Source organism: Achroia grisella, unplaced genomic scaffold (assembly GCF_030625045.1).
Source record: "Achroia grisella isolate CSIRO2021 unplaced genomic scaffold, CSIRO_AGI_Agris_v1 utg900, whole genome shotgun sequence".
NCBI lineage: Eukaryota > Metazoa > Arthropoda > Insecta > Lepidoptera > Pyralidae > Achroia > Achroia grisella.
In genome coordinates, this window is record NW_026713059.1 from 2,758,960 (window position 1) to 2,770,185 (window position 11,226).

Here is an 11,226-nt window from a genome sequence, read left to right on the forward strand (position 1 = left end):
TATTATAAACTAGCTAACTCGCGCAACTTCGTCTGCGTTTCATTTCCCTATATTTCGTAATATTTTTCATTGCAGCTCCACTCCTATTGGTCGCAGCGTAATGTTATACAGCTTAAAGCCTTCCTCGACAACTAGACTATCCAACACGAAAATAATTTTTCAATTAGAACCAGTAGTTCCTTAGATTAGCGCGTTCAAACAAATAAACAACCTCTTCAGGTTTCTAATATTAGCATAGATTTAGTACTTATTTACACATATCTTTATTATATATATCAAATACTACATTTAAGTAAACCTGCCATGATTAGATTACTTGAGGGAGAAGGGATCTATGGAACCGGTGTGCAAGCATCAGACGAGTTATGAATGTGAATGAAGCAAGAGTTGCGTGCAAGGACAAAAGCCAATTGCGCTCGGTTTCCTTAGGAGATCTGATGAGAAGATGAATGAATACTTCTATATTCGTTATGTATGCATTCTACTAGAGTAGAGTATCACAGGATAAAATATGCTTATGAAATTTGGATGATAACCGCCGAAGGGTCAATAAGCTACAAGTCATCCAAGGAGCAATGAAGCGATCTATGCTCGGTATCTTCCTACGAGACAGACTGGGGAACACTGAGTTTAGAAGGCGCACTGGAGTTACCGACATCATCCAAAGAATCGCGTAGCTAAAGTGGCGGCCGGTTGTGTATATCAGAGCAAAGATGAGAGATGGACATACAGATTCCTAATGTAGCGACCTAGGATGGAAAGAAGGCGAACAGCGAGATGATCTGGTGACATAAAAAAGAAGGCAGGGTAAATCTAGACAAGATGTGCCACAGATCGAAAATTATGCAAAACGCATACCTTTAGAAGTGGACTAATAGATGCTGAAAGAGAAAAAAAGATACAAATGTGTCCATGGACGTTTTGTCTAGAATATTGTCTTATAGAAAACGTTAATCATCGTATCATATTTAGATATAAATAATAAATATAAATGTTAGCAGTAATCTAACACTAACTTATTTATACTAAATTAAAAAAAATATATAACCTTTGTTGGAAAACTGGCAAGATCATGGTAAACAATGTACCAACACAGGCCAATTTCATTCTCACTGCTGTTTGAGCATTGCAGCAGCTTATTTGAATATATATTACAATGCAATGCGTACTCGTATTTATAAATTAGATGCTGGAAACCATGTTACTACTTATATTATGTGAAAAACTTTCATATAAAACTAGATTCAGATACACGAATGTTAATGTAATGAATCTATTTTTGCAATTAAACAAAGTCTGCAAAATTTACGAGATTGTCTATAAAATTTAAAAAGAATAAAACTATCCGGTTTATTTACATATTTTTATTCGACGTTATAATAATATGTCCTATCTATAAAGCTTTACCTTTCAAAGTGAGGAAAAGTTTTATCAGCATATTTTATCGGAAAAACGCAATTTTTGTATATAAAATTAAATTTATCTTTATAATAACGGGCAGCTCTGAAAATTGACAGCTCAATGCCTGACTTTATTGCTTTATATAACAGTATATTGTTCTCATTATAATTGCAGCTGGGTAATTTGGCGCTCTGAAAATTTACAACGTGCTTGTAATTTATTAACGTAATATGAACATTCGTAGTAAAAATGTATTTTAATTACCTGGAAAGACAACGTTGTTAAAAGTTCTCGGAATGTGTACCACTGACTCACCCTATTCAAATTGGTCTAAGAGTTTAGTTTTACTTGTATTTTTCCTATATATGAACCATAAAGGTTCATATATATATATTTAATATGGCATTCATTATACCATACCCTGGCCGTTCAATTCACACAGAACTATCTAATCATTATCTATCATCATTCAGCACTATCTAATCCCAAGCCATGCAGACCTTAAGTTACAGGGGTCTAGACCCTGTAACATAAGGTCTGCATGTATCTAGTAGACTTAGACATTTTTTTTTAAATACATATGTAACATATGTATAGAATCCCAGACCTATACAAACTTCATATTCATGAATGTAAACGTCTGTACCGTGTAAGGAATCCAACCCGCGAGCATAGGACCATAGGAAGTAAGGCGCTGTGAAAAAAACAAAATCGTATCATAATCGGTCCATTTGTTTAGGACTTACGATGACATAGACAGACACGTGAAACTTTTAAGACCCTGCTTTATGTATATATAGGTGAACAAAACAAAGTGTCATTGTATCTTCATCTCGAAGATTCCGATGTTATACTTTATATTACTCTCAAGTCAGACGATATAATACATTAAGGGCATGACAAGATTTTTGCGAAGGAAGTATAAGAGGATAAAGGCGGATAAGCCGAAGGTGACGAAGGTGTAAGACCGTTTCTCAAGTCCTCGATAACTAAATCCAAATGTTAATTTAGGTATACTGTCTTATCATTACTGTAAATATTTTGTAGCTAAATCCATTATTATTTAGTAATAATCATATGTTTATATTTATATTGAGAACAAACATAGTAGTAGTATTATTGTACGCAACGCAAATGCATAATATAAAAAAAACTACCTAACGTAATATATCAAATATATATAAAAATAAGATATGTAATTTCTATTTTTAATAAGCTCTTTTTTTAAGGTTTCAATATCGTATCGGTTCGGAAATACCAATGCTGGTAGGTCATTCTACAATGTGGTTGTTTGTGGCAAAATGTTTCTAGAAAACCGCACTAAGGAGGAAAACTGCACCATTCAGGATGGTATTTTAGTTTCTGGCGGGTGGTACCGTGGTAAAACTCAGCAGCTGGTATTATTTAATTATATAATATAGTATGTGTACAATATTGTACTGGTTGTCTATATATATATATAATATTCATACTATTATTATAAATAAGGAAGTGTCTATGCCCGTTTGGCTGTTTGTTACCTTTTCATGACCTTGAAGCCATTTGAAATAAAAATAGACTGACTATCCATTATTTAAAAATACATGGACTATAAATATAAGCGATTACAGTTTGAGCAGATAAAATCTCGTGTAAAGAGTACTATATAATAAAAAACTGTAATAAAAGACTAATAAAAAGTTAAATAAACAGTGTAGTACAATAATCTGCTGTTCTCAGAATTAATAACATAGAATTATATTTTTTTTCTAAAAGCGATTTCATTCTTCATCATATTACAAAGCATAATATGACTAGTCTCTTTAAAATCTTATTTATTTACTACCTATAATCTTTCCTAGAAAGTTTTTTTACTGATTGATAATGGAACGGTGCATTCACCTGCGCTAGTGCCATATTTAAAATACATAGACATCATTAAAATATTGTAGAACTAGGATGAAGTGAGCCCACTTGTTTCACCACAGCAAATTCACCTGTGATTAACTACGATGGTTTCCACATGGAGGTGTGATGTACCATACATTGCTAGAGATGGGACTAGTAGAGCTGTTCTGGAAACATCCCTTACGAATTCGAAAACGGAATCTGCGGTGATTTTGTACATTGGTGCTCTGTAAAACTTGATAGCGACTGTAATGCAACATGCTCGAGAGCGGGATGGAGGTAAAACAGACATTAGTGTTTTTTTTAGAAATGTAGGTAATAGATACGAGTGTCTCGAGTTTTTTTTTGAAGTTTTCAGGCGTCCATAGGCTACGGTAAACATTTACCATCAGATATGGCCCATCTGATGGTAGGTAAATATTTACCGTAGCCTATGGACGCCTGAAAACTTCAATAAAAAAACTGCTTGTTTGCCACTACTACTTTCTATTTAGTAGTATAAAAAAAGAAGCGATGAGTGAAATGAGTTACAAAAGGCTTGCAGAATGCCAATGCTGTAGTCTAAATTTATAATATCAATGCCAATGTCAGAATCAACCCGGCTAATGACAATGTACGAACATAAAGCTTACCGCTTACCTACCGCTGACTTTATTGTATTAGTTTTTGGCGAGAACGTAGAAATATTAATTTTCGGACATTCGGAAAAGCTGATGTATCTAGTAAATGAGATTCCCATGAGCGAAGATTAATGGCGCCACTATCAACGCTGACTGCGCTATTAAGAGCAGAAATCATTTATGTGAGTACTCTGAGGAAATATTAATTCGAGCTAATATTGTTAGGATCTGCGAAAAACCATTATTTAATTTAGAGTTTGCTCATTCAAGAATTTGTTCTCTTAAAAAATATAAGTGTATAAATATAAGTAATAACTAACTAGTTTTGTTAATTAGAATCATTTATTATAAATCATAGTAAAGTCATATTATAAACATTTAAATCGCTGGCCTTAATTGCGAATTATTTTTTCTTGTTCCTTCCTAATCTTCGTTTAAAGTTATAGTTTTCACTTGCATCTATTAATATATATATATCTAGTAAACCCTATTTACTGACTCGATCAGAATAAAAAATATAATATATTTTTAGAATAGTAGAATTCATACAAAATTTATACGAAGTAGTAAAGAAAACTGCATACGAATTTCGAAGCGATGCAAGCAATAACAGTTCGTTCCGTTGGTAGTACAGTTTCTGAGGCAGATATTTCTTGTCGATTTAAACTTCCACAGATGCTTGCATCGTGCAGCTGTTACATTGTTCTAAGCATAAAAATATTATTACGTTCAAAAATATAATTTGTAAAAGCTTAAGTAGATGAACACTAGTATCATTACAAGACAGATCATACAAAGATCAAAGGATACTTTATGTACTGCAATAGATTATTTACATGTTAATTGAGTTTTGTTTAGCCTACTACCGCTCATTCGGAAAACTGTCTCATCACAAGAAGAACGAGAATGAAACTAGTGTGTTGCTCTTTTAAATAATTTAGATCTTACTTTACATTTTAAGTTGAAACGTGTGAATACAAACCACCAACCAGCGCCAATTCATTAGACTCTAAATATTAAACACAACCAACTGGATGAATAACTAAATAAGGGGTAAGTTAGTCACAAAGTTAGAGATTGCGAGAAATATAAAATACTAGCTGTGCTCGCGGTTTCACGCGTATGTAATTTATAGCCTTTGTATTATTCTGATGTGAAACAACTGTACACTTGTACTGTAATATTATAAAATTCTCGAGTCACAATGTTAATTACCGTAATCCTCCGTAACGGGTTCACCGATTTTTAGAAATTTTATATGCATATTCAGCAGGTCTGAGAATTGGCTATTATCTATTTTTCATATCCCTAAGTGATAAGGATTGGCCACCCCTAATTTTTTTTTTATATTGTTTTTATAATGTGGCATTAAAAATACACACAATCCCAAATTTTAACCCACACGTTTGCGGGATCAGCTAGTATATTAAAACTACCTTAAAAGTCACCAAATACGATAACGATAGTACCATCACGTATTCCCATTACTGAGGATTAGAGAAACTGTTTTTGTTTTTATGGATGATAATGGAATGATGCAACCGCCTGCGCTAACGGTTTACGCTGGCGGGGCACCAGTGGAGGATCATAAGATGAGCCAGGTCAGTTAGCCCATCGTCACAAACTCTGCAAGAATTTAACACGAATGTTTCCAGGCGAACCGCGTGGAGGTCAATATGACATGGTACATTGCTAGTAATAAGATAATCAGTCCACATTGCTAACAATCTCCTATCCCCCTAGAGAAATTGTTAGTCCTTCGTACTCTGTAATTTTCATTGTCATATTTCACGGCACTAACCGGAACATAAATTTCAAAGCAAGCTGCTGGCGGCAGAATTAGGCGAGATAAAGGTACCCACGTAGACAACATTATACAATCTCCTGGTAATTATGTAAGTGAGCATAATTTGATACATTCATTTACAAATAGTCATGTTATATAAGCAATTAGGGATGCGATATTCTGTATAAAAATGTATTATTAATTATTTATTTTCGTAATCGATTATTTCTTGACAAGTAGTTCTTGACTAGGCCCTTGGCTTCTGTGGACCTAGCTGTTCATGTTCTATTTACTTCTATCACAATTTGGTGTTTTTTCACATCACTTCTATAAAGAGATCCTATCTTATACAATCGATTGTTAATTTTATTGCAATATGATTTTTTTATTAATTTATTGAAAACAATATTAATATTTTTTTAAATAATCGATTTATTCTGTTATCGATTAGTTTTCCACAACCCTAGTAGCAAGTATAATCGCACCAATTAACGTGAAGCAGCAATACGTCACCTAAATGACCCATTAGAAGTCAAAACTCGTCCGCGCGCATATGTCTGTAATTTGAAAGGATTAAATCTCTCATTTTGTGACGCTACAGAGATAATTGCAATAAAAACTGAGCACTAACCGAGTACGTGCTGTCAGCTCGTTCTTTAATCTATTCATTAGTGCAAATCCAACACTGCTAGAGCATCTTTCATTTGCTAATTAGGATTACGGTTAGCTACTATATTATTAAATTGTTTGAATAAGGAAAATGTACATTGCTTTTTTAAACCTTGTTTAAAGTCTTGATAATATAATAGAGTTGCTGACAAATCTCGTCTTAAAAAGATTGAATGAATGAAGTTGAATGATAAATTTGACTGTAGTATATTACGTAATTGAATTTGACTGTCATTTGTTTAAATATTATTTAACAATTTGATTTACAATTTATATGGCTACGCCTTTATGATTGAAAAGACCAGATTGAATATATGCAATCTAGAAAGGAAACTTGCAATTTGAAACGGACCGTAAGTATATTATGTAAGATTATGTATCTTACATAATATACTTACAGTATATTTCGAATATCTATTTCCTGAAAATTCGTATAGTATTTCGTAAGATGATATACGATATATTCGATTATAATAGAGCAATAGGTTATACACGGTAATTTATTTTACGATACATATCTGTTTCGTAATACACCGTTATATCTAAGAACTCAAATCAATATTTTTGTATTCTTTCTTAACAAATTGGAAAATCAATAGAATACTACAATACAATAGTGCAACAATTATTGTATTCATTGTTTTGAATATAAAATTTAATTTTGTGAGGACCACTGCGTGATCTAGCACATTTAATATAAAATAAAAGATAACTGTAATACAAACAGATAACTGTAAAAAATATTTTGTCAATAATCAAAGTCCTCTGGGAATGTCGATAGTTTTATGGCAACTGTTTTTTTTTTTATTTCATCATATCTGTATGTATGACTACAACAGATGTTTTTAACCTACTGATATCTAATATCAATCATAACAATATATTAAACAGGAAAGTTTGGATGCAGGTTTGATTCTTATCTTTTCAGGTCTAAACAGATTTTAATGTATTTTAGATAAGAGACAAATATAGCTTGTACTGAAATAAAAATTGTCGTCCTGTGGGAATGATATAGCTTTTCTCAAATCTTGTATTTAAAAGCAAACGAAGTTGCGTATATGATCAATGTTTGAAACTTGAACATGCGAGAATCGTCTTTTATAACATCATATCCACCAACTTATTACTCGATCCCTAATACATTATCACACAGAACGAGTTTAAGAAAAACCAATTGAATGCCATAAGAAAACTCCGTAATTATGTTAACGTTGGTTGGTTAGAAAGAAAAGTTATAATGTCTACCCGATAACTCAATTTGCACCCCCCTAATTCCAAAGCGAAGTGGTGAACTTTTCAATCTGGCCACCCTTGAAGGCCGCCGTCCGTCTGTTCAACCAATAAAATGACATCTCAGTTTAATATCACCCCGTCACGTTTATGGTGCCCCAATAATCTTCCATCTGACGACTTTTGAATAAGTTTATCGAAATTTCGTTGCGGAATCTAGTGAAAGCGGTTAATGAATACAACGTTCCAAATTTGTGTCCAACTTTTCTGTTTATATATTTATTTTTAACTAGTTAACCCGCGCAACTTCGTCTTCAGGTCATATTTTCCCTATTTTTACAATATTTTTCATTGTAGAAGCGCTCCTATATATCGTAGCGTGATGTTATGTAGGCTTTAGCATATAGGCTTCCTCGATTAATGGGCTATTTAGAACTAAAAGAATTTTCAAAATCAGATCAGTAACACCGAAGATTACTACGAACGTCCAAACTGACAAACATTACCTCTTTACAATATTATAGATATTGTATTCCGGCTTTTCGACATAGAAAACATTGAATGGATATATTAAGGGTTCGAAGGTCTTAACACAAAATTTGACTGTTAAATTTGTTTATAGATTACCATCTTATTCATCTAAAATTTTAAATGCGAAAATGCGTTTGGATGTTTTTACATTTTCACAAGTAAACGGCTAAATAGCTCTAGTCGATGACCTCAGTGATATAGCGGTTTCGCATACCGACTTAACAATCGAAAGTAGCGAGTTCAATTCCTCGGAAGGCACTTTCATTTGTATTCATAATCATAATTATTATTATTATTAGTATTTGTATCGGTCTGGGTGTTTTCCATGTATATTATAAAAATAATACAAAAATATACCTATACATTTATGTATTTCTATTAGTTGTCCAGTATCCATAATACAAGGTCAGCTTTGCATGGGACTAGGTGGCGCTACGTGAATCGTCCTGAGATATTATTATATTGTAACGCGACTGCTATAAGCTATTATATACCATAAAAAGCAGATAAAGTTGCAGATAAAAGGTAGTATTTCACATTAATATAACATATTTTTATAACATAATTAATCAGTCAAATATCTATAGAGCAAATGCAAATACATGTCTTGGTCTAAACTAGCTTATAACACACTTATGACATTGCATTAAGGTTTAAAATAGATAGCCCTGCATATGCAGGTTGTACGATTGGCTGGACACAGAAATGTTAAGGTCACAACTCTCTCGGAAAATTACCCCACGCTAAAACTAGTAGTGGAGTGTAGATATTTCTAGTTCCAAGTTTATGCTCTTTTCAACCGTCTTTAGTGGAGTTGGTTTTATGTTCCTATTTTTATGAGTATATTATTTTAGATCTATACTATTTGTAAATATTAGCCTCTTTATTTCATTTTTGATCTGTGTTATGTGTCTATCCACAACTAGCTTTTGTTATAAGCATAGATATTACACCCGCTTTAGACCACCTTTTTAGATAAAGTATAACCTATATTTGCCATTATTGTATACTAGTTTGTTAAATTAGACGAATGACAATTAACAAACTTTTAACCACATTCTTAACCATTTAAAACGTTACATTAAGATATAATGTAATACGCATTAATATGTTTTAAAGGCAGTGGATTATTTTATTTTGGAAATAATATTTACTTAAATTTGATGTTAATGATTTGTTGTATGTTGTTGCCAGGCGAAAATCTTTTTCCTTAATCAAAACCTTAACATTAGGTACGTCAAGTTCAAATCAATAAATTCGTGTTCCGCGCACTGCTCCCACAGCAAACAACAGTTTATTTCGACGGAACTTTTTGTTCACTTTATCGGGAATGGACATTCGATTTATATTTATATATCACTATCTCAAGAATTCCGTATAGAATAAACGAAGATTTAATAGTATAAGTCTAGTCTAGTTTTGTATTGAGTCTTTATTTGTACCTATTCTACTTGTACGAATAATTAAAATATATCTGTAACAAAGTTTTCTTATATATTTTTGATATAGGAGTAACACACTGTATCATTATTATTTATATGTATGTATTATTTATGTGTTTATGTATGTTAATAGAATCACTCAAGACAGAACAGAATAGAAAAGATCAAGGCCTCTAAGCAAAAGCCCTTTCCTTAGAAGCAAGCACCAAGACGACCAAGAACTATTAAATTTAGTATAAACAGCAAAAAAAGATAATAATGTTATGTCAGAATATAATATCTACATATGTCATCAAAATGTTTGTAGCCGATATGATTTCAAACATTTTTTTTATATTTTTGTATACAGTTACAGTGCCTGACATCTGTGATGGCATACGATGAAGGCGATAATGGCGAGTGAGGGCACGTGGATCGTGGCTCGAATGACAATTTTATCTTTGGCACACAAACACACACTCTTTAGCAGCTTGTCAACATACATTCTGACAACTTTGACATGGCATGTCTGTTGGCAAAAGCTGTAACATACGTCCGCCCATCTATATAAATTTACGAGGTCAAAAATGTCATTGATGTGATTTTTGTTCTGAATTGTAACTAACAAATTTTAGGAGGCCTTTGCTGTTGGCAAACATATCTGGAGAAAATATATAGGACATTTTGTTAATAAGAGTTTGAAGTTTAAGCAAATGTAAATGTTATTTTAAAGCAATGTAATTAAATTTGACCTGAATAAAGGATGTAATAATTGTAATAAAACAATTTTAACCGATTGTCCATGTCGTCCATATATACCTATACATGTATATCTAATTGAGTATATCTTTAAACAAAAAAAATTATTATTATTATTACGTAATTACTTTTGAGATGCACTTAATTCTCAGGAGAGCAGCTCGGGTATATTATATCCTGGTGCAATCAAGATATTAGGTATGTAGGTAGATACTTAAATCACTTAGAATGCATTAGGAGAGAATGCAGTGCACTTACTCCACTAAATTACCCAGATGCTTCGCGTAATGGGTTATATTAATATGATATGAGTTATTGCACGGTATATACTTATATTTCTGCAATTTATGTATAGTTCTTTTCCTTAATCTGCGCCTTTTTCTGTTACCCGGGGTCGACTTTCTTAATCTTGAGGCGTCATGTATTTTGCTGGTAATCATCGTCATTTGAGGCCTAACTCCTTCATCTCTCTATGGATATGAGTCAGTCAGGTAGTTAGGGGTCTGCTTCATTCTCTTTTCATTGTAGCCTTAGAAAGGCACTTCTTCACTTCGCATAAAATATACCACGCGGCTAGCAAGTGGCAGTTATAGATTCATGAAAGTGAACAATTTTTCTACAGAATCAGAGTGGAAAGATGCAAATGATTTTGCACTGTTATGAGATTAATTTAGTATAAAAAGTTTAATTTTTATTCTCAGACTTTTACTTTGTTTCTTGATTAAAGTGGTTCAGCGTCTTGGGTATTTTAGTTGGCTTTCGGGATCGTATACCCTCCATAACTAATCCTATATGTCTAAACATGACAAATTTGCAGCCTGTGTTATCTATCTGTTAGTAGGCGTACACAAACTGTGGATCCAATTCTCGCACCATATACACAAACTGTATTAGAATATTTCTGTGAACCGATCAGTGCCCA

At 32.6% G+C, this 11,226-nt stretch overlaps 1 long non-coding RNA gene across 1 annotated transcript; it reads right to left on the reverse strand.

Annotated features, from left to right (window-relative positions):
* Window positions 1-1,380: 1,380 nt before the first annotated feature.
* On the reverse strand, window positions 1,381-4,592 carry LOC131853422 (uncharacterized). Its single transcript, XR_009357987.1, has 3 exons — window positions 4,493-4,592; window positions 2,048-2,095; window positions 1,381-1,592 (listed from the first exon to the last, which is right to left on the reverse strand). It is a non-coding gene; the product is annotated as an uncharacterized LOC131853422 (long non-coding RNA).
* Window positions 4,593-11,226: the final 6,634 nt, after the last annotated feature.